General features: G+C 34.7%; 1 long non-coding RNA gene across 1 annotated transcript; it reads right to left on the bottom strand.

Moving 5' to 3' along the window:
* Positions 1–798: 798 nt before the first annotated feature.
* On the bottom strand, positions 799–10,255 carry LOC128547010 (uncharacterized). The gene is made up of 2 exons (XR_008366256.1): positions 5,345–10,255; positions 799–5,198 (listed from the first exon to the last, which is right to left on the bottom strand). It is a non-coding gene; the product is annotated as an uncharacterized LOC128547010 (long non-coding RNA).
* Positions 10,256–25,967: the final 15,712 nt, after the last annotated feature.

Raw genomic sequence — 25,967 nt, 5'->3', positions numbered from 1 at the left:
CTTGGGCTTAGGATCATGAAATTTGGTAGGGTGGTTGGTCATGACCAGCAGATGACCCCTATTGATTTTGAGATCAGTAGGCCAAAGGTCAAGGTCACAGTGACCCAGAACAATTAGACAGTTTCCGGATGATAACTCAAGAACGCTTAGCCTATGATCACGAGTTGATAGGGTGGTTGGTCATGACCAGCAGATGGCACCTTTTGATTGAGGTCAGTAGGTCAAAGTCAGTGGATGATAACTCAAGACCGCTTTGGCCTAGGATCACGAAAGTTGATAGGGAGGTTGATCATGACCAGCAGATGACCCCTAAGATTTTGAGGTCAGTAGGTCAAAGGTCAAGAACACACGGGCCTGGAACAGTAAAACCGTTTCCAGACGATAATTTGAGAACACTTGGGCTTAGGATCACGAAAATTAATAGGGAGACTGATCATGACCAGCAGATGACCCCTACTGATTTAGGTCAGTAGGTCAAAGGTCAAGGTTACAGTGACCTGGAACAGTTAAAATGTGTCTGGACGGTAACTTGAGAATGCTAGGGCCTAGGATCACGAAACTTATTAGTGAGATTTATTACGACATGGATGACCCCTATTGATTTTGAGGTCAATGGGTCAAAGGTCAATTTCACTTTGACCAAGAACAGTAGAACTTTTGCGCACAGTGACCATATAATTTCTGTTCCTTGTGCAATTACTGAATGCATCAAGGGGGTATTTCGTGTTCTAAGAGCTCTTGCAATACTAAGCGGCTGGGGGGAAATTGAAAGGCAGAAATAAAAATAAGAATAACAAGTCTTTGGCTTAATTTATTTCCAGATTTTTAAACTGGAAAACAACAATAAATAACATTAGAAATAGAAAAATATAATGCATGTATGAAATTGTCAAAGTTACACAAATGAATGGGTAGATTTTCACTTCAACAAGAACTAAAAGACTTTCTTCCACACAATCTAAGGCCTGTGAAATATCAAAATCGTGGACAGTGCTGTTTCTGTGTAAAGCTATTTATAAACCCCTTGTAGAAAAACATTAGTCAAAATCTGAAAATTTATATGTACAGTAGCAGTCAAATAATTCTTTTGTAAGATGCCCCTCACATTGTAGAAGAATTCAAATAAATATCTTTTCTTTCTACATATATCTGTACACATGTTGTAATCTCAACCTCTCACACACAAATAAATTACAAAACAAGAGGGCAATGAAGGCCCTGTATCGCTCACCTGACCTATCTGACCTAAAGATCATCAAGATTAAAATTCTGACCAAGTTTCATTAAGATATGGTCATAAATGTGGCCTCTAAAGTGTTAAATAGCTATTCCTTTGATTTGACCCTGTGACCTAGTTTTTGACCCCACATGACCCATATTCGAACTTGACCTAAAGATCACCAAGATTAACATTCTGACTAAGTTTCATGAAGATACAGTTATAAATGTGGCCTTAGAGTGTTAACAAGATTTTCCTTTAATTTGACCTAGTGACCTAGTTTTTGACAATTCTGACCATGTTTCATTAAGATATGGCCATAAATGTGGCCTCTACAGTGTAAACTAGCTTTTCCTTTGATTTGACCCTGTGACCTAGTTTTTGACCCCACATGATCCAGATTCGAACTTGACCTAAAGGTCAACAAGATTAACATTCTGACTAAGTTTCATGAAGATATAGTTATAAATGTGGCCTCTAGAGTGTTAAGAAGCTTTTCCTTTGAAATGACCTAGTGACCTAGTTTTTGACCCCACCTGACCCAGATTTGAACTTGACCTATAGATCATCAAGATTAACATTCTGACCAAGTTTCATGAAGATACAGTCATAAATTTGGCCTCTACAGTGTTAACAAGTCTTTCCTTTGATTTGACCTGGTGACCTAGTTTTTGACCCCGGAGGACCCAATATCAAACTCGAGGGTAACATTCTGACCAAGTTTTATCAAGATTGGGCCCAAGTTGTGACCTCTAGAGTGTTAACAAGCGTTTCCTTTGATTTTACCTGGTGACTTAGTTTTTGACCCCAGATGACCCAATATCAAACTCATCCAAGATTTTATTCAGGGTAACATTCTGACAAAGTTTCATTAAGATTGGGCCAAATATGTGACCTCTAGAGTGTTAACAAGCTTTTCCTTTGATTTGACCTGGTGACCTAGTTTTTGACCCCAGATGACCCAATATCAAACTCGTCCAAGATTTTATTGAGTGTAACATTCTGACCAAGTTTCATTGAGATTGGGTCAAAATTGTGACCTCTAGAGTATTAACAGTCAAATTGTTGACGACGCCGACGACGGACACAGGGCGGTCATAAAAGCTTGTGCTCAGGTGAGCTAAAAATACATAGAATGAACGCGAGAGTAACTTTAACAATGCATTCCATTGATCATCATTAAATGCATACAGGTGATACAAATCAATTTAAATTATACAGTTCAGCTACCATTGAACATTATTTGAAAATGTACTTAAACTTCCAGAAAAAAAGAACTTCATGTATTTCTTCTGACAGTATTAACCCTTATCATGCTGGACACAACTGATTCTGCCTTTGCCACCAGTACAGATTATGATCAGCCTGCACATCCTTGCAGTCTGATCATGATCTGCACTGTTCGCCATTCAGAAAGTATCTTTTTGGCATGCCCTCTTTTTATCAGTTAAAGCCTCTGCCAAAATTGAAAGAAGGACAAGTTCATTATAGAAATTTAGCAGTGTAAGGGTTGGAATACTTTACAGTAGGTTAATACTTTGGCACAAACTTGACAACAATTTGACACATGTATTAAATTAATCTACTCAGATTCCAAAACCAACACCTTAATGCAGCATATACTACAGTGCAAACAAAATCATCTGTTATGTTGCAAGCATTTTTTTTTCAATTCAGCTTTGGAAACAGGATAAAAAAATTTTCCTACAACTTCTTAAAGGAAATCAACAAATGGACAAGAATTTTGGATCTTTAAATAAGTTGCACATTCACCTGCAACTTAAAATTTCACAAACAAATCTCTTCAGTAAATTCTGTTTAAGTCACAAATACGAAAACAGTTCCCACTAATGACATCAATGGTTTAAGATGTTGCCAGGGAACTCTTCACATAACTTTCATTTACAAAGAAAATTATTAATAGTAAGTTTGCCGAAATTCATAATCAAACTTCAAATATACTGTGAAATCACTAACACATCGAGGACTAAAATTTCATGGATTTCCTGGTTGAGTCCTCAAAATTTACTGCCCACAAACTAATAAAATCCATATTCAGTTTTGTTGAAACTGACAAATTAATATCCCAATGAAATAGCCAGTCTATCCACAACTATAAAAAATTTTGCCAAAGCAATAAAACATTTTCATAGTTAATTTATTCTGAAAATTCACTTCTTACCGTCACCCTGAACGACGTTGCAAGAACAGGTCAGGTATAGCAAGATCAGGTATGTTATAACTTTGACAGATCATTATGAATGCACTGTACTGGTCAAAGTAAGTATAATCAATATTATACAAAAGTTACACAAACTTAACTTGTAAAACATCGTAACATATCCAACAATCTTATATTATAAAACACCTTAACATATCCAACATCCCAAACATATTATCCTACAATCTTAAATTACATATCCTACAATCTTAAATTGTAAAACATCTTATTATAATAACATATCCTACAATCTTAAATTGTAAAACATCTTAACATATCTTACAATTTTAAATTGCAAAACATCTTAACATATCCTACAATCTTAAATTGCAAAACATCTTAACATATCTTACAATTTTAAACTGCAAAACATCTTAACATATCCTACAATCTTAAATTGCAAAACATCTTAACATATCCTACAATCTTAAATTGTAAAACATCTTAACATATCTTACAATTTTAAACTGCAAAACATCTTAACATATCCTACAATCTTTAATTGCAAAACATCTTAACATATCCTACAATTCTAAATTGCAAAACATCTTAACATATCCTACAATCTTAAATTGCAAAACATCTTAACATGTCCTACAATCTTAAATTACATCTCCTACAATCTTAAACTGTAAAACATCTTAACATATCCTACAATCTTACATTGTAAAACATCTTAACATATCTTACAATTTTAAATTGCAAAACATCTTACAATATCCTACAATCTTAAATTGCAAAACATCTTAACATATCCAACAATCTTAAATTGCAAAACATCTTAACATATCCTACAATCTTAAATTGTAAAACATCTTAACATATCCTACAATCTTACATTGTAAAACATCTTAACATATCTTACAATTTTAAATTGCAAAACATCTTAACATATCCTACATTCTTAAATTGCAAAACATCTTAACATATCTTACAATCTTAAATTGTAAAACATCTTAACATATCTTACAATTCTAAATTGTAAAACACAAAACATCTTAACATATCCTACATTCTTAAATTGCAAAACATCTCAACATATCTTACAATCTTAAATTGTAAAACATCTCAACATATCCTACAATCTTAAATTGTAAAACACCAGACTGATTGTGTATTTAAAAAATTTCAATGGTATAAAACTTATAAATAAAAGGATTCTCAAACATCAAAGAGTGGCATCAAAATAAGACAGATATATACATGAAATATCACTTCCTCTACATCAGTTGGGAGGCTATTGTTGCAGTCAATAACAAGCAAGGAGAAACATTTGGGATGTTTTGCTGGTACAGAATAATTTCCTGTGAATAACAAGGTAAGTTACGTTTATCCTCCCTAGTATCTTTGGAGTGTAGCACAAATAAATGGTTTAAATTCTGTTTACGAAAAATCTGCCAAACTATTTTTTAAGTTTTCTACAAAAAAACCTGTAAGGACATAAGGAACAAGTAACATGTAATTTAATGTGTAAATAAATCAATTCATAAAAAGTACAAGAATGAATACATTATCAAAATGAAATTGAAATATACAATGAAACAAGAGGGCCAAGATGGCTCCAGGTCGCTCACCTGAGAAACATACTGTAACAGTGTAAACATGTTTGACCTAGTTATTTCATGGAAACAAATATTCTGGCCAATTTTCATTAAGATTGGACCAAAAAAGTGGTCTCTTGAGTTTAAACAAGTATTTTCTTAGATATGACCTAGTGACCTAGTTTCTGACCCCAGATGACCCACATTAGAACTTGATCTAGATTTTGTCAAGGCAGATCATTCTGACATAATTTTATGAAGATCAATTGAAAAATACAGCCTCTATCGCATACACAAGGTTTTTCTTTGATTTGACCTAGTGACCTACTTTTTTATTACAGATGGCCCATATTCAAATTCAACCTAGATTTTATCAAGGCAATCATTCTGACCAAATTTCATGAAGATCAATTGAAAAATACAGCTTCTATCGCATACAGAAGGTTTTTCTTTGATTTGCCCTAGTGACTTACTTTTTGACCTCAGATGACCCATATTCAAACTCGACTTAAATTTTATCAAGGCAATCATTGTGACCAAATTTCATGAAAATCGATTGAAAAATACAGTCTCTCTCTATCTATCTTTCAATAATTTGATCTAGTGACCCAGTTTTTGACCTCAGATGACCCGTATTCAAACTCTATCTAGATTTCATTAAGGCAATCATTCCGACCAAATTTCATGAAGATCAATTGAAAAATACAGTCTCTATCGCATACATAAGGTTTTTCTTTGATTTGACCTAGTGACCTAGTTTTTGACCCCAGATGACCCATTTTTGAACTTGGCCTAGATTTCATCAAGGTTATCATTCTGACAAAATTTCATGAAGATCAGTTGAAAAATACAGCCTCTATCGCATACACAAGGTTTTTCTTTGATTTGACCTAGTGACCTAGTTTTTGACCCCAGATGAACCATTTTGGAACTTGGCCTAGATTTCATCAAGGTAATCATTCTGACAAAATTTCATGAAGATAAGTTGAAAAATACAGCCTCTATCACATACACAAGCTAAATGTTGACAGCCGACAGACGCTGGACATCGAGCAATCACAATAACTCATAAAAAACAATTTCAAAATGTGTGGAATGTTGCAAAATAAGGTGTAAACATTAAGTTTTCAAAGAAATATTTTTAAAGCAAATTTTATTTGTAAATTTTGTTAACACTGTAAATTTTCTTGCAAAAAAAATCATTACTTATATTACAGCAAATGTAAATGTGGTACAGTGTAACTTCTGAAAACCGAACGACCTCCGGACCAACATTAAAGTTCGGTATTTGGAAGTTTCCGGATTTCAGAAGTTTGAAAGTTTGCAGTCAAAGTGGACGTGGTGCACTAGAGTTATGTTTTCTTACACGTAGGATGAAGGGGATTATTATCCTTTACAATTGTACAAGTTATAAAGTAATTAATTAATTTATTAATTAATAATAACATATGAATTGATTAATTTATACAAACATTAAGAATAATCAAGAATGAATGATAAATTTTCATTTTTATATACAAAATAATAATAATAATAATAATAATATTTTACCATCTTTGAAATTCCGAGTTTGTCAATATTTAATTGTTGTTGATAATGCATAGCTTAATCGATTTAAGTAAATCACTTAAAAACATCGAACTTTCTTTCATTCAAACAATAAGAAAGTTTTCCACATGTAAGATATTTAATTCATCAAGTTTTCATAAATTAAAAACAAATACATGTAATTGTCGATTATTATTTCACATTGCATCAAATGATCATTGTGATTATAACACGTGTCAAAATAAATGCGCGCCGCTAATAGATTAACAAAAGAACATGTTGACAACTTGCCACGGGCATTCTTAGATTAACAACATGTTAAAGACAGGTGACAAATTTAATCCGGCAAATATTTTGCTGTTCGGTATTTGGAAGTCCACTTTAGTGTTAAAATTTAAATGGTCATTCAAAAATCGTCCGGTTTTCAGAATTCAGAAGTTCCGGTTTTCAGAAGTTAAAAATATATTGAAATAAGAACAGAAAAAAACGGGACTTTCAGTTTCGTGCGGTTTTCAAAGGTTTCCGGTTTTTAGAAGGTCCGGTTTTCGGAAGTTACACTGTATAATACATAGATAAGAATCTCCTAATGTTCTGGTATAACAAATAAAACCGTTCTTTAAAACTGCATTTTTTGAAGATAAATTCAAAGAAAACTATAAAAAGTAATTTTAGGGGAAGACTACTTTTCCCACATTTAAATATTTCTCAAAAAATGAAAGCAGACTCTTTTACCCATGTTTTAGGTATTTACCCAAATTAAACACTTTGAGGTCTATACAACATTACGCAGATAAAATTATTACATTTGTTTATACATGATTAAATTATATGAATACTGTTTCATTTTATGGATTTGCAAATGAGAGTCGTAGATTTTTTCCTTAAAACAGAAAATACAGTAAAATAAAATATTGTAGCAAAAACAAAAACAAAAAAAGAAAATTGGAGGTCTTTAAATCATTGAGCAACTCTGACTACAAAAAAAGATGGAAGATTACACTAAAAATGTGCTGGACAAAACAACTGTATTCCAGATTTCAATCAATGTTAACGTTTTTGTAAACAAAAAATGAATCTGTTCCAAAAATACAGTACATCTGTATGATAAAATCTTAAGTGTAATCACAATACAGCATTTTAAGACCTTATCACACAAGGAATCTTATCACTGAAGTCCTTGAAATGTCCTACAATCTGCCTTTAATATTCTAAAGTGATTTTAATTACCTTAAGACAATATAATTTATAAGTACATCAGGAAAGTACAAAAAGGCCTGACTATGAATATTCCTGGACATACAAAAACAAGCAGGCATAAACAGTAAAATTATGCAAAGTAGTACTGACAATACAAAGTGGATGACATACATGTATAACAAATAAATTCTGACACAAAAAATTGATAATTCTAATCATTTCTATCTCTCAGCCCTTTCACCTCAAATAAATCAAATTTAAATCTGGTATGTTACACAGTACTAAAATTTGATTGTTTATGATGATTATAAAAAAAGTTTGATTGACATTTCATTAATTCAGTAAGTATAACAAATGGTGAACAGGCTACTGAAGTTCCATAAGGCTTTAAACTTTACGTTAAAAACAGCTGTCTAAATAGATATTGTGCATAATTACATGGTAAGAAAAGCAGTTCTTTTAATACTTCACATGAACTTTAACAGTTAGAGCCAAAAAGGGAGGTAATCAAAAACAATACATTCAATAAAACTTTCTACTTTGGTTATCAGTATTTAGACCTATGAAAAAATAGAAACAGTTATCGGAAGAAAGATTTAACAAGAAAGTTCATAACGGTTAATGTGGTTGCCACATTTTAAACAAAGGCATTATGAGCCTTTAAGTATGCAATGAGGAGTCATAATTCTAACCACTAATGAGCAAAAGCAAAACTGGTGTATTTTGGACATAACAAGTTAATATATTAGAAACTAATTTGAATAAAAATATATCACATCAACAACTTTGTTTTAACCTTCAACAATACAAAAATCAACAATTTTAACGAAGTATCAAATTAAAAGTAAGACATCTACAGCATCTATGGATACAGCTACTGTAACAATAGAAATCTGTTTTTATTACAAGGGACTGAAAATTTCCTGTCATAGTAAGAGTATCTGCTATGGACCAGTGTAGACATTCATCTTACATCTCCACAAAAAATGAAATCTACTCTATAATATAAATTTATCTTTTTGAATGAAAATCATTTTTACATCAAAAACATTTCTTTAAGTAAATCAAGCCTTTCTGTTCAAAACAGGTTGACAATTTTTTCAAAGTAAGTTTACTGAAACTACTATTTTTAAGTGTTACATCACCAAATACATATCTTTCACAATAAGGGCTCAAGAACTTCACAAATGTGAGAAGAAACAGCTGCAGGTGAATGGAACTTGTTCCAAGACAAATGTGATTTTTGACAAAACTAGAGCTATCACTAAAGGTGATGAATGTACCCTCCCCCCCACTTTGTTGTCAGGGGGTACAAATATAAAATATTCAATGAAAACAGAGCCTTAGAAAAAGTGATTGAAAACAGAAGTTGATTTATTGTTAGCAACTCTAAAATTTGACCTGTTTTATCATGTTACTGCAATATAAATGCATTCACTAGACAACGCCCTTTACTCCTAGAAAAGATTCTAATATATATTGTCACAATCAGACTTTAAAAAACAGATGCATTACAAGTAGCAAAGCTTGATAGGCATTTTCTTACAAATTGCAACACAAGGAGTGAAAATTCTGAGCTGCTGGTCCTGCATTATGACTTGCTTTCTGAGAATCTGTCAAGTCCTGATAATGTGCATTAATTCTTGAAGTTTCTGGTCCATGGCATCAACATCTTCCCTTTTACCATATTACACTGTGAGGAATTCAGGAGTATATATACTGAGCATAATACTATGGATTGTAGGCAACATCGTACCAGTTTTGAGGTAAATTAGTGGGAAATAATATGCAGTTTCATACAATATAAAACCTAAGTTTACAGTATATAATGTATTATTTCCAGATCACTTCAAAACTGTTCAGATAAAGACAACAGTTTGGATCTGAGACAATGACGTGCACTGTAACAGACAGAACAGTTTGGATCTGAGACAATGACGTGCACTGTAACAGACAGAACAGTTTGGATCTGAGACAATGACGTGCACTGTAACAGACAGAACAGTTTGGATCTGAGACAACGACGTGCACTGTAACAGACAGAACAGTTTGGATCTGAGACAATGACGTGCACTGTAACAGACAGAACAGTTTGGATCTGAGACATTGACGTGCACTGTAACAGACAGAACAGTTTGGATCTGAGACATTGACGTGCACTGTAACAGACAGAACAGTTTGGATCTGGGCAATGATATGCATTGAAACTTCAAAATTGCATTTACAATAATGAAACAAAAATGGAAGAAAAACGTTTTTAGATAATGTTAACAATATGTTGATGACAATGCAGGTATATCCCCAAACTTTGTGACAATAATGCCTTTCTTCCGTTAAATAGTTAAAATGTAAGCATTCTTGATTAAAAACTGAAGTTTCCTGAATTATTAACAAGTTACAACCTGTACAATGTTATTTTACATTTCTTTGCTATATGCATGGTCTGACAAATAACCAATTACGGCCATGAACAGTGTTCTTCATGAACAGACTGCTTAGCAATTATTTAAAAGGAAAAAACAAAACAAGAGGACCATGATGGTAGAATGCCCCCCCCTTTTCCCCACACCCCCGTTTTGGTAAAACGTTTTTTTTTTATTTTTGAATGTGACTGTTTTTGGTCATGTGTCCCATTTTTGAACTGACTAAATTTTATAAAGATAAAAATTCGACCAATTTTCAGAAGATCATGAAAAATATGGTTAGAGAGGTCACAAGGTTTTTCATTATTTGCCCTTGACCTATTTTTTCAAAGGTACGGACCTGTTTGAACTTACCTTATATCATCAAGGGAACATTCCATTTTTTCATGAAGATTCATGAAAAATGGCTCAGAGGGTCACAAGTTTTTCTTTTTTTATACCTACGCTATTTTGACCGCACGTGACCAGTTCGAAAAATGAACTAGATATCATCAAGGTGAACTTCAGATAAATTTCATGAAAAATCCATTGAAAAATTTTGGCCTCTAGGAGGTCAAAAGATTTAATAATTTTGATACGACCTGTTTGACCGAATTTTTAACCCAGTTTAATTTGATTAGTTTCCCAAGATGAACATTCGGACCAACTTTAAATACAGCCCATGAAAAGTTGGCCCTCGAGAGTCAAAAGGTTTTTTATTATTTGACTATGCCCGGGTTTTAAGGCACGTGGCCAGTTTCAACTTGACCTAGTAACATCAAGGGAACTTTGGGAAATTTTAGGGAGACCCATTACAGTAGGGCCTCTAGAGGGTCACAAGGTTTTTATTTTTAGACCTACTGCCTAGTTTTGACGCACAGACCTGTTCGAACTTGCCCAGATACCCAAAGATGAACTTTCAGACCAATTTTAAATACAGACCAAAAAAATTTTGGCCTTTAGAGAGGTCACAAAGGTTTTTCTATTATTTGACCTACTGAATAGTTTTTGAAGGCACGGACCCACTTAAAAACTTGACTAGATATCATAAAATGAACATTCGACAACTTTCTCAGCCCATGAAAATATGGCCTCTAGAGATGTCACAGGTTTTTATTTTGCCTACGACCTATTTTGATGGCATGGACCATTTTCGAACTTGACCTAGATGTCTTTCAAGATGACATTCTGCCCAACTTTCATAAGATCCCAAGAAAATGTGACCTCTAGAGTGGCACAAGCAAAGTTTACGGACGCACACACAGACGCACGGACGGACGACGGACACCGCACGATCACAAAAGCTCACCTTGTCACTTTGTGACAGGTGAGCTAAAAATGCATGACAAAAAGTTAATCAAGGTTAACTAGCATGATAATATTATATATGTATCAATAACATTCCAGCACTTTTTCAGCACTTACAATATATTCTGTGACTAGATTAAAACAAATATATGTAACTTTGGCATAACTCAGTAACTGCAAAATATATAACTTTGATTTTCAATCATATAAAAAATAAACAACTAACATATCACTGTTTACTAATCTTAAAACAAATCCTAGAGCTCTACAGTCTTTTTAATACTGCTGTACAGCATAAACAACATAGAGATAGCAAAATAGCATTCAGCTAATTAAAGTATCACCAGTTTAAAGACAAAATATTTAAAGAAATCAAAACACAATATGAAGAAATCAACAAAATCCAACTGCTGCTAAATTGTTTTGATTTGGTCTAATGCCTACATATCTGTTATGTGTGAAATAGCACCATTTCCCCATCTTGAGGTAATCACATTTCTAAACTCTGCTCCCATCACCATTGATAAAATAGAAAGAACACAGTCTATTCTGTGAAAGAACACAGTCTATATAAACCAGGCACCTTAAGCATTAAACTGAGATCCAGTCTAAATAACACCATAATTCTTATGCTAGCAATATAAGGATGAAACCTTTGAGACAATAATATCCTGTGAAAATGGCCACTCAAGTTCATCTGCCCTTACCAGTGCAGTATGCGTAAAGTTCAACTAAAACAGAGCTGAAGCCGAAGGCATAATGCACCAACCATTTTTACCATTTGGCAGCTATAGTCAGTGGGAAAACTTCTGATCTCTGTTAAACCTAGTTTCACTATTTTCATCAGGAAGAAGCTGTGAATGTCCATTTCTGACTGGGAGAATTAAAGTCACAGGTATTTGATACAAGACCTCGTTTCTGAACTTGGGAGCTGTCTAGACACACACCTAGGTACTTGCTCCGTAACATGGTACCACTCTCAATACGTTCCCATTGCTGTAATTATATAAATCCTTTATCACTCAACATTACTATATTCTGTCACAACAATGGAAAGAAAGTAAATTTAGTACATAAAGACATATACAAATGATTTTTTGTATCTATCTGGAATTATCTTTTCTTATAAATGTAGATATCTATCGACCAATAATGTCAAGTTTTATATGAAGCTTGCTGCAAAACATTAAAAGTTTAACATTCCATATGTGGGGTTATTTTTGAGTACAGAATGTCTGTTGGGTTGGGCTTGGATCAGTAAGAAACAATACTGAGAAATATAACAATGTAAAAAGAGCTCGTAAAACGCAAAATGCCCCCTTTGATGCATTCTGTAACATGGTTCACACAGAACATCAGAGACAAAATTCAAGTACTTTTCAAGGACTTTTTACAATTTTTCAAGGACTATTTTTTTCAAAACCACGACCTAGTTTGAACAACTTTTATTGTTTTCATCATATAATGCAAAAATAAAACAACCATCACTTGTCACACCACTGTAAATGACATAATTGGATTGTTAGATTATGTGATTCACTATTTAGCTGTTGTTTAACGCTTTTCTTGTGACTTTTTAGAGCACTCTCTCCCACTGATGATATGTCAAGAAGTTTGTCACACGATGTACATATTATGTATTATACACTTCGTTCTGTCTGCTCTACAGGGCTTCAGCCACTGTTTATATTCGTCCTTTGTCTCCCACTTACTTGAGTAAACACATTTATTTTTCTTACTCATTTTAATTCACTGGAAACACTAGCAAATAGCAAAAAAATGCGTGTTATATTCGCCGTGTTTACCTTATAAACAGAAACGGAAATATGCAAACGGTGATAAAGTAGAAATAGCATTTTGTGTAAATATCGATAAAATGTGGCCATAGACCGCTATCATAGCATACGGGGAAATCATTGAGTGACACGATCGTGCAATTTCAAAGAATTTATTTTCATTTTCTCCGATTCATTTAAAGCCTTATTCTTTTTGCAAAGGAAAGTTACGTACAGAATGTTTCAAGGAGTGAAAGGTCAAATTCAAGCATTTTTTTCAAAATTCAAGTACTTTTCCAGGTTTTGTAGGGTTTTTGTCATTTTCAAGGACTACCATCGAATTCAAGGACTTTTCAAGGCCTGTGCGAACCCTGTGTAATTGCACAAGGAACAGAAGTTATTTGGTCACTGTACACAAATGTTCTACTGTTTTGGCTCAATGTGACTTTGACCTTTGACCTATTGACCTCAAAATCAATAGGGGTCATCTGCTGGTCATGATCAACCTCCCTATTAAGTTTCCTGATCCTAGGCCCATGAGTTCTCAAGTTATCGTCCGGAAACTGCTTAACTGTTCTGGTTCACTGATACCTTGACCTTTGGCCTACTGGCCTCAAAGTCAATAGGGGTCATCTGCTGGTCATGACCAATCTCCCTATTAAATTTCATGAATCTAGGCCCAAGCGTTCTTGAGTTATCATCCGGAAACTGTTTAACTGTTCTGGGTCATTGTGACTGTGACCTTTGACCTACTGACCATAAAATCAACAGGGGTCATCTGCTGATCATGATCAACTTCCCTATAAAGTTTCGTGATCCTAGGCCCATGGGTTCTTAAGTTATCGTTTGGAAACGGTTTAACTGTTCAAGGCCACTGTGACCTTGACCTCTGACCTACTAATCTCAAAATTAATAGGGGTTATCTGCTGGTCACGATCAACCTCCCTATCAACTTTCATGATCCTAAGCCCAAGCGTTCTTGAGTCATCATGCAGAAACCAATTAACTGTTCTGGGTCACTGTGACCTTGACTTTTGACCTACTGCTTAAAAATCAATAGGGGTCATCTGCTGCTCATGACCAACCTCCCTATCAACTTTCATGATCCTAGGCCCAAGCATTTTTGAGTTATCATCCGGAAACCGTTAACTTTTCCTGGTCACTGTAACCTTGACCTTTGACTTACTGACCTCAAAATTAATAGGGGTCATCTGCTGGTTATGACCAAGCTCCCTATCAACTTTCGTGATCCTGGACCCAAGCGTTCTTGAGTAATCATCTGGAAACGGATTGGTCTACATAAAGACCGACCGACATCTGCAAAACAATATACCCCTCCTTCTTTGAAGGGGGACATAAAAATATTTAAAAGCGAAAAAAGAAAATGGGGATACTTGGAGACAATATCAAGAAACACAGGAAACTACCAGAGCTATGCTGGACATGGCCATACCCCGGACAAAGAATGTGTTTCATGTGAAAGGGGGCCAAGAAGACGCAATATTTCGAAATAATGAATTGTTGTTTGTTTGTTTGTTTTGGTTTAAGCCTTTTTTTTCAACAGTATTTCGTATATAACGGGGGCTTTACCTTACCAGTGTTCCCTGGATCTGTTACAGTACAAGTTCGCAAGAAACTGCCAACTCCCCACTAAAATAATGAATTTGTAGCATTTTTTTTGAGAAGGAAAGGGATTTAAAGGGAATACGGGGTTAAAATTAGCAATAATTATGGTTCATACACACTGAAAATTTCTCTACTGTTCTTAACCATGCTTATAGAGTTTAAATAAAGTCCTTTAAAAAAAATCAAGTAAATTTACTAATTAACGATAATTCAAGAAGTAAAGTATGTAGAGTTATGGTTCTTTTACTCTGCACTTCCACTCTATGTCCTCTATCTTTGTATAAAGATTCTATAAAATCCCTTCAGCACTTCTAAGAGTTTTACCTTCCACATGTAAAAAAAATGATGGGAGATCGTTAAAAAAAGTAAGCACATTAAAGCCATGGTTCTTGAACTGTAGTTTCTCTCAATGTCTTCTCTCCATGGAAAAGAAAGTGTGTTATGTTTTGTTTATTTGTGATTTGTGTTTACAGAGAACTGTGAACAGAATTTTGTTGAAAAAGAAAATGGCGAGGTACAAAAAGAAAATGGCAGCAAAAGCAATGGAATCTATGTCTTTCTACTGCTATAACTAGAGCTATCACTAAAGGTGATGAATGTATCCCCCGCATGCACTGACACAGTACATTGCAATTTGATGCACACAATATTACATAATTATGTGGACTGTATGTATATAGACTGTATGTATACAGTATAGTAACAAAAAACAAAGTCTCATAACTATGCAGAATATTTATCTAAAAGAATGTAACATGCACCATGCACAAAATAGGGTTGGTATGATCACTTGTGTGAAGTTTTATTAAATGTGGTAAGGGTTTGGTTAGATTAGGCACGCACAGATTGCATATGCAGACTGTATGTACATAGTATGTTAACAAAAAACAAAGTCCCTAACTCTGCAAATTTTGTTGCTGAAAGAACCTAACATGCCCCATGCACAACTGGGTTGGTACTGATCACTGTGTGAAGTTTCATTAAATTTTGTGTCAAGGGGATGAGGGGAGATGGTGCGCACAAGATTGTGTCTATGTATATAGTATAGTAACAAAAAACAAAAAATCCCATAACTATGCAAAATTTTTCTGAAAGAACCTAACATGCCCCATGCACAACTACTGTTGTTTTCTGATCACTTGTGTGAAGTTTCATTTAAATTTTGTCAAGGGATGAGGAGAGATGGGCGCACAAATTGTGTCTATGTATATAGTATAGTAACAAAAAAAACAAAGTCCCATAACTCTGCAAATTTTTTTTCTAAAAGAACCAAACATGGCCCATGCACAACTACTGTTGGTACTGATCATTGTGTGAAGTTTCATTAAATTCTGTCAAGGGGATAAGGAGAGATGGTGCGCACAAGATGCGTCTACGGACAGACGGACAGACGGCCAGACGGACAGACAACTGAAACCAGTATACCCCCCCTTACAACTTTGTTGTCGGGGGGGTACAATAAAATAGGGAAGGCATTCATAAAAGGTTGTCACATGTAATAACTGAAGTAAGCTTGCTGACAACTCTTAACAAAGTGTCTGCAAATGATGCCGATGGCAACACCGCTCACCGTATCACAATCATCATGGCAACCTAAGAGAAACCTTGGTATTTTTTTTTCTGTGCATTATAGTATATTTATTCAGGTTTTTAAATTCTTGTAGTATAAAAAGGGCCTGTAATAAGTTCGTTCCGGTTTTTAAATGGACTTAAATGTACTTTCTTGAAAATTTTCTTGAAATGGACTTTCTTGAAAATTTACGTGTGTACTACCTAACCAATTTAGTTACTTTATCGATAAAATAATACGACGTTCTATTAGCATGCGCACCGTTTCCAAGGAGTTTGTAAACACTAGTGTAAACAAACAAGTTATGATGGCACCTGTTAATCCAAAATTTGTTGCTGCAAAAGACCTGTCACTGGAACAACAACGGGCGCAAATCTTATCATTTAAAGAAGTACTTGGGACTTAGTATTAAACACATTGCAAAGTGTATGTGCAAATCTGAGCGCTGGGAGAGAAAATGGAAGAGTAGATGGGAGAACTTTGGACATGTCAGTGATTTTGAACGTTCAAGGAGGCCTACGAAAATTTCGGGTAGGGTTATGAAAGTGATTGATAATGTGAAGTATAAACGTAGGAAATCAACAAGGAAACTTGCAAAACGTCCCAAAAACATGAGAGAAGTGTGTATCACAAAACTGTACATAATTATTTGCGAAAAAACAAAAAATGGAAGCCTTTTAAACGCCAAAAGTCAAAGTTGTTAACCAAAAATCAAATTAAAAAAAGATTAGCGTTTGCAAAGAAATATCAACACCTACAACCAGAAGATTGGGAGAACTATATATTTTCGGATGAGAGCACCAAATATCTGTTTCATTACTCCAATCATAAGAATGATATAGTGTGGGGGTCTCAGGGAGATGAGGTACTTCACGTCATTTGTACAAAGAACAGTGCAAAAGTTATGGTATGGGGAGCCATGGGGGCTTATGGTCTTTCTCGCCTTCATATTGTTCCTACTGGGGAAACAATTACAGCAGAGTATTATCAGACTCAGATCCTTGAGAAAGAACTTAAACCAGCTCTTAAAAGGTATTCGTGTACTGGTAGGACTGTCAAAAGAAAACTTGTTCCACACTCAAAGGCTGTTGTTTTCCAACAAGATGGGGCTACACCTCACACCGCATTAAGCATGCAAATGTGGTGCTCAAACAATTTACACTCTTACATTGAAAAAGATGAATGGCCTGGGAATTCACTTGACCTAAATGTCATAGAGGATCTATGGAGTGTGCTCAATACTGAGGTATCTACGGCTACGTCTAGTTTGGTGCAAGATATCTCCAACTCACCTAACGATTCGGATTCATTCTATGCCTGATCGTCTTAAAAATTTCAGAACAAGAGGACCATGATGGTCCTGAATCGCTCACCTCTTCCCACATGACCCAGTTTTGAGTATGACGTCATTTTTTCTATTATTTGACATAGTGACCTAGTTTTTGAGCTCATGTGACCCAGTTTTGAACTTGACCTAAATATTATCAAGATAAAAATTCTGACCAATTTTCATGAAGATCCATTGAAAAATATGGTCTCTAGAGATGTCACAAGGTTTTTCTATTCTTTGACCTATGGACCTAGTTTTCGAAGGTACGTGACCCTGTTTTGAACTTTACCTAGATATCATCAAGGTGAACATTCTCACTAATTTTCATGAAGATCTCATGAAAAATATGGCCTCTAGAGAGGTCACAAGGTTTTTCTATTTTTATACCTAGGCTACTGGGCCTAGTTTTGACCGCACGTGACCCAGTTTCGAAACTGACCTAGATATCATCAGGTGAACATTCAGATCAATTTTCATGAAGATCCATGAAAAATATGGGGCCCTTTGGAGGTCAAAAGATTTTTAAAAATTTTAGACCCACTGACCCAGTTTTGACGCAGTTGACCAGTTTCAAAATTTACCTAGATATCATCAAGATGAACATTCAGACCAACTTTCATACAGATCCCATGAAAAGTATGGCCTCTAGAGAGGTCACAAGGTTTTTTATTATTTGACCTAACTGACCTAGTTTTTTACAGCCCCGTGGGCCCAGTTTCCAACTTTTACCTAGATATCATCAAGGTGAACATTCTGACCAATTTTCATGAATCCATTCAAGGGTATGGCCTCTAGAGAGGTCACAAGGTTTTTCTATTTTTAAGACCTACTGACCTATTTTTTGATCGAAAGTTGACCCAGTTTAAAATTGACCTATATATCATCAAGTAAAAATTCGGGCCCAACTTTTACAAAATCCATAAAAAATATGGCTCTGAGGGTCACAACTTTTTTTTCCATTATTTGACCTAGACTACTTTTTGAAGGCACGGCCCCACTTTCAAACTTAAACCTGGGATATCTTCAAAAATAAAACATTCAGCCCAATTTCATAAGACCCATAAAAAAAATAGGGCCTTAGGGGGGGCACAATTTTTTTCTATTATTTGAGTATGACCTGTTTTTGATGGCATGTGACCCACTTTGAATTTGCCCTATTTTTACCTAAAGGGGTAAACCATTTGCCCAATTTTCATAAAGATCTCATAAATTTAAATGGCCTTAGAGGTCACGGGGGTTTTTTATTTTTTAGACCTACTGCCCTATTTTTTGCCCCGCACGTGCCCCGTTTGTTTGCCTAGATCATAAAGATGAACATTAGCCAAATTTTTATCCAGATCCCAGAAAAAAAGGGCCCTTTTTAGGGGAGGTCAAAAGGTTTTTCATTATTTGCCCAAATGACCTAGTTTTTAAAGGCACGTGACCCATTTCAAACTTGCCCTAGATATCTCAAGGTAAAAGTTTTTGCCAATTTTATAAAGATCTTATAAAAATTTTAGGGCCCTCTGGGAGAGGTCAAAAGGGGTTTTTTCTTTTTTAGCCCTACGGGCCCTAGTTTTTGTTGGACTTTGGACCCGGGTTTCGAACTTGACCTAGATATCATAAGGTAAAAATTCCGCCCAAATTTTTAATGAAGATTTGGAAATATTTTGGGCTCTGGGGGGGTTTCAAAAAGGTTTTTTCAAATTTTTAAAACCTCCTGACTATTTTTTGACGGCAGGGGGACCCTTTTAAATTGACCTAGATTCATAAAAAGATAAACCCTTTGCCCAAAACTTTCAAAAAAGACCCATTGAAAAAGGTGCCCTTTCTAGAGGGGTTCACAAAACAAAATTTTACGGACGCACGCACGACGGAAAACCCGGCGATCCCCAAAAAGTACCTTGTCACTTTGTGACAGGTGGAAAAAAGAAAAAGGTGGACTCTCTGGTATTACTATAAAATATCAATTTTCTTGTTATTTTTTTTCTGTTGGGGTATTTGGTCATTTTTAAAACCCGGAAAAACTTTTCACACCCTCTAAAAAAAATTTTTTCATTTTTAAATTCCATCCCTGCTTTGTATTGTCTGGTTTTACACTAAAACCCAATTTCCCACAATTTCTCCCGGGTCTGCACTGGTCATGGTCAGACAGAGGTCAAGGTGACGTATCTCTCCAGTCTTCGTCATGGAAAACTCCTTTAAAATTTTAAAAAAAAACCCAAAAAACAAAATAAATTAATTTTAAAAAAAAAAACCAAAGGGAAAAAATGAAATAGGAATTTTAAAAATTTTCAAAAAAAAAAAAATTAAAAAAAATAATATAAAAAAAAAAATAAAAAGTTTTTCCCCCCCAATTTTTAAAAAAAAACCCAAAAAAATTTTTTGGTTTAAAAATTTTTATTTTCAAAAAAAAAAAAAAAAACAAAAAAAAAAAAAATTTAAAAAAAAAAAAAAAAAAGGGTTTGGTGGGGGGTTGGGGGGGGGGGGGGGGGACAAGGGTTTCCTTACTTTTTTTCCTCAATTTTTATGAAAAAAGGAGCTCCAAAAGAATGCTTCAAAAAGGAATAAATACTATAACGGGTTTTCCCTCCTGTTTTTTGATATGGGAACCCCCCTTGAATGAAAGAAAGGGGAAATAAATACTATCCCGGTTTTTCCTCCTGATTGTGTATGGGAACATCCCTAAAAAGCATCGAAAGGGGATAAATACTATACCTTTTTTCCCTGTTTTGTGATATGGGGGAAATCCCTAAAATAGCCCAGCAAGGGGAAAAATTTACTATGACATAAATTTGGGGTAGGCATTTGGTTTATTTGGTAGTTGAAAATTCAAAATAACCAACTACTTATAGTTCCGTTGGTTATTCAAAATGTTAACAAGTTGTTCCTTTTTAAAAACGAATGAAAAAAAAACTTTTTTAACCCTGTTTTGTTTTTTTAATTTTAAAATCTTATTTCTTAAAATGCTTAAAACATTTAAAAAAAGGGTCCCTTGAGACCCAGTTGCCAATTCGCTTTTATGTTCAGAAAAGTTTTTTTTTCAGTCAAAAAATGGAAAAAAATTTTTTCCATATGACTTTTTTAACCCTTTTTTTCATATCAATATCTGACACTTTCAACATAAAGTCAGTTTGGAAACCAAAGGAGGCCCCAGTTGCCAATTCGCGTCCCCAAAAACCAATCCCTACTGGTGGGGCAGTTGGTTTTTTGGGGCTTTTTACATACAGTCAGTTTTTTAGTAGAACATGAAAAAAAAAATATATTCAAAACCTTGTTTTGTTTTTGGGTTTTATGTTAGTATTTATTTTTTTTTAATGCATTAAACATTTAAATGCACCAGGAGAGCCAGTTGCCAATATGAATAAAAAATTAAAATTTTAAACAAAATTTTTTGTCCTTTCTTTATCAAATCCGACCCCTTTCCCTTTGTATGACCCGTCTTGGAAACAATCGGGAGGTCAGTTGAAAATTCGCTTTTTTTCCCGCCCCCAATATAAAAAAAATTTTAATTCCCAATTTTAATATTTTTTGTTTTTTCGTATTGATTTCCGACACTTTCAATATAGGCCCGTTTTGGGAAAAACACCAAGAGAGAAAGCTCCCCAATTGGTGGGGAATAACCAACTCCCAAAGGGGTAGGCAGTTGGTTATTTCAACTTTTTAACAGCCCGTATATTTTTGGCCCGAAAATGATAAAAAGTAAATCTGGGGCATTTTTTCGTTCTTTAATGTTAATATTTTTTCCCTTTTCAATCTTTCCCAACGGGCCTCAAATTGCACCAGGAGAGCCAGTTGCCAATTGGGGTTTTTTTCCGAAAAACCCGATTTTTCAGACACATACCCCTAAAAAAAGGGCAAATTCGTAAATTGGGTCCCCCGCCAAAAGGGGGTTTGTGGTGAGGAATGGCAAAAAGATATACCCGGCAAAAAGTTAAGGATTTTAAATTTAAGAAGAAAATTTTCTTTCGTAAAATTTTCAATTTAAACCAGAAAAAAAATTTTTAATTAAAGAGTCCCAATAAAGGGATGTATTTTGACCGGGGACAAAAGAATTTATTTTGAATGGGTATGCTTACTGTAAAAGCTTGTTTTTAAAAATTTAAATGCATTTAAATTGAAAGTGAGCTTAAAATTTTAATGGAATGAAATATTGCTTTGAGGGTTTTGGCACCAGGTGTTGCTTTTTTACAAGTTATGTACATTTAAAACTTAAAAGATCAGAGTTTTTAAAAAAGAACACGATAAGATATTTTAAAAACGGGGCTGAGGGAAGGGTTTTGTCCCGTAAGTTAACATGTTAAAGGGTTTTAACATTTAAAAAAAAAAAAAAAAAGGAGGGAAATTATATATCTATATAAAAATATAGGTATAATTTATTTTTTTGGGGGTGGGGGGTGAAGGGGAAGGGGAAAGAGGAAAAAAAAAATTTTCCCCCTTTCCCTGTTATAAATTTTGTTAAAATTTTTAAAAATAAAAAAAAAAAAAGGGAAAAAGGGTGAATTTGGGAAAGGGGGGGGGGGGGGGGGGGGGGGCGAGGATGATGATCAGGGGTTTGACCCCAGGGGAAGGGGGGGGTGGGAAGTGAGGGGGGGAATAGTTAAAATTTGGGAAAGGGTTTTAAAAAAAAATCTAAAAAAATGAAAAAAAAAAAAGTTTGGGAGGGGGGGGGGGGGGGGGGTGGGGTTGGGATGGGGGGAGGGGGTGTGACCAAGGCAAGTGGGTGACCAGGTGTGGGTGCACAACTTCACATGTTTATAATAAATGTTCACAGAAAAGAATGAAAGAAATTTAATGAAATTCTGCCAAATGGTAAGTTTGTTATGTACAAATATGTGGATTTTTAGACAATTAAAGGGCAATAACTCTGAAGTTACAAAAAGAAATCCGTACAAAATTGTCTGTGCACAACCACATTATAGTGCTCTAAATTCTGTTAAAGTTTCATAGTTCTAGGTCAAATATATCAAAAGTTATGATGCAGAAATTGGCATATCTATAGATCTATAGTACCCTATATAGTTAACACTAGAAACTTCTAAGGGCCATAACCCTGGTGTTACTTGGGTAATCTGTCTGAAACTTGATGGGCCCCATAACCTCATAGTGGTGAACATGTATATGAAGTTTGATTGAAAAAAATCTAAAATAAGGAATTAATTTTTTTTTTTTTGGGGGGGGGGGGGGGGGGGGGGGGGGGGATAGTGGGGGAGGTGTGTGATCAAGGTAAGGGGGCGACCAGGTGTGGGTACACAACTTCACATGTTTACAATAAATGTTCATGGAAAAGAATGAAAGAAATTTAATGAAATTCTACAAAATGGTAAGTTTGTTATGTACAAATATGTGGATTTTTATACAATTAAAGGGCAATAACTCTTAATTTACAAATAAATCCAAATGAAATTGTGTGTACACAACCACATTATGGTGATCTAAATTCTGTTTAAGTTTCATAGTTCTAGGTCAAATACATCAAAAGTTATGATGCAGAAATTGCCATATTTATAGTACCCTATATAGTTAACACTAGAAACTTCTAAGGGCCATAACTCTGGTGTTACTTGGGCAATCTGACTGAAACTTGACGGGCCGCAAGAACTCATTGTGGTGAACATGTATATGAAGTTATAAATAAATATTCCCAACCATTTCCTAGATATGGCTCCGGACGGACGGACGGACGGAAAGACGGAAGGACGGACGGACGGACGGAAAGACGGACGGAAGGACGGACAGACGGACGGACGGACAACGCCAAAACTATATCCCTCCGACTTTCGTCGGGGGATAATAATTCAAATTTACATATATTTTGTTCTTTCGTATCAATATCCGACACTTTCAGCGTATAGGTCAGTCTTGGAAACACTTCGGAGAGCCAGTTGCCAATTCGCGTGCGAATAACCAACTGCCTACTGGTAGGCAGTTGGTTATTCGACATTTTACTGACAGTCATTGTTTTGGTAGAACATGATAAAAAAATCATTCTAACCCTTGTTTTGTTGTTGTTTTATGTTAGTATTTATTCTTTTAAATGCATTCAACAGTCTCAAAATGCACCAGGAGAGCCAGTTGCCAATTCGCGAAATGTTTCAGATAAGCCTTTTTTTCAGACACATATGAATAAAATAATTCAAATTTACATATATTTTGTTCTTTTGTATCAATATTCGATACTTTCAACGTATACGTCAGTCTTGGAAACAATCAGGAGAGCCAGTTGCCAGTTCGCGTGCGAATAACCAACTGCCTACTGGTAGGCAGTTGGTTATTCTACATTTTACCGACCGTCATTGTTTTGGTAGAACATGATAAAATATTCATTCTAACCCTTGTTTTGTTGTTGTTTTATGTTAGGGTTTATTCTTTTAAATGCATTCAACAGTCTCAAACTGCACCAGGAGAGCGAGTTGCCAATTCGCGATATGTTTCAGAAAAGCCTTTTTTTCAGACACATATGAATAAAATAATTCAATTTTACATATATTTTGTTCTTTTGTATCATTACCCGAAACTTTCAACGTATAGGTCAGTCTTGGAAACAATCAGGAGAGCCAGTTGCCAATTCGCGTGCGAATAACCAACTGCCTACTGGTAGGCAGTTGGTTATTCAACATTTTACAGACAGTCATAGTTTTGGTCGAAAATGATAAAAAAATCCGTCTAGTCCTTGTTTCGTTCTTTAATGTTAATATTTATTCCTTTAAATGCATTCAACAGTCTAAAAATGCACCAGGAGAGCCAGTTGCCAATTCGCGATAGGTTTCAGAAAAGTTGATTTTTCAGACACATATCAATAAAATAATTCAAATTTACATATATTTTGTTCTTTCGTATCAATATCCGACACTTTCAACGTATAGATCCGTCTTAGAAACAATCAGGAGAGCCAGTTGCCAATTCGCGTGCGAATAACCAACTGCCTACTGGTAGGCAGTTGGTTATTCAACATTTTACAGACAGTCATAGTTTTGGTCGAAAATGATAAAAAAAAATCAATCTAGTCCTTGTTTCGTTTTTTAATGTTAATATGTATTCTTTTAAATGCATTCAACAGTCTCAAATGCACCAGGAGAGCCAGAAAAATAATTCAAATTTACTATATTTTGTTCTTTCGTATCAATATCGACACTTTCAACGTATAGGTCAGTCTTGAAACAATCAGGAGAGCCAGTGCCAATTTGCGTGCGAATAACCAACTGCCTACTGGTAGGCAGTTGGTTATTCGACATTTTACTGACAGTCATTGTTTTGGAAGAACATAATAAAATATTCATTCTAACCCTTGTTTTGTTGTTGTTTTATCTTAGTATTTATTCTTTTAAATGCATTCAACAGTCTCAAAATGCACCAGGAGAGCCAGTTGCCAATTCGCGATATGTTTCAGAAAAGCCTTTTTTTCAGACACATATGAATAAAATAATTCAATTTTACATATATTTTGTTCTTTTGTATCATTACCCGACACTTTCAACGTATAGGTCAGTCTTGGAAACAATCAGGAGAGCCAGTTGCCAATTCGCGTGCGAATAACCAACTGCCTACTGGTAGGCAGTTGGTTATTCAACATTTTACAGACAGTCATAATTTTGGTCGAAAATGATAAAAAAATCAGTCTAGTTCTTGTTTCGTTCTTTAATGTTAATATTTATTCCTTTAAATGCATTCAACAGTCTCAAAATGCACCAGGAGAGCAGTTGCAATTCGCGATATGTTTCAGAAAAGCCGATTTTTCAGGCACATATGAATAAATAATTCAAATTTACATATATTTTGTTTCTTTCGTATCAATATCGACCCTTTCAACGTATAGATCCGTCTTAGAAACAATCAGGAGAGCAGTTGCCAATTCGCGTGCGAATAACCAACTGCCTACTGGTAGGCAGTTGGTTATTCAACATTTTACAGACAGTCATAGTTTTGGTCGAAAATGATAAAAAAAAAATCAATCTAGTCCTTGTTTCGTTTTTTAATGTTAATATGTATTCCTTTAAATGCATTCAACAGTCTCAAAATGCACCAGGAGAGCCAGAAAATAATTCAAATTTACATATATTTTGTTCTTTCGTATCAATATCCGACACTTTCAAGGTATAGGTCTGTCTTGGAAACAATCAGGAGAGCCAGTTGCCGATTCGCGTGCGAATAACCAACTGCCCACTGTTAGGCAGTTGGTTATACGACATTTTACTGACAGTCATTGTTTTGGTAGAACATGATAAAATATTCATTCTAACCCTTGTTTTGT

This window comes from Mercenaria mercenaria, chromosome 1, assembly GCF_021730395.1.
Source record: "Mercenaria mercenaria strain notata chromosome 1, MADL_Memer_1, whole genome shotgun sequence".
Lineage (NCBI taxonomy): Eukaryota > Metazoa > Mollusca > Bivalvia > Venerida > Veneridae > Mercenaria > Mercenaria mercenaria.
The sequence above is the reverse complement of the archived record's forward strand: the minus strand, read 5'-3'. Positions and strand labels throughout refer to the sequence as shown.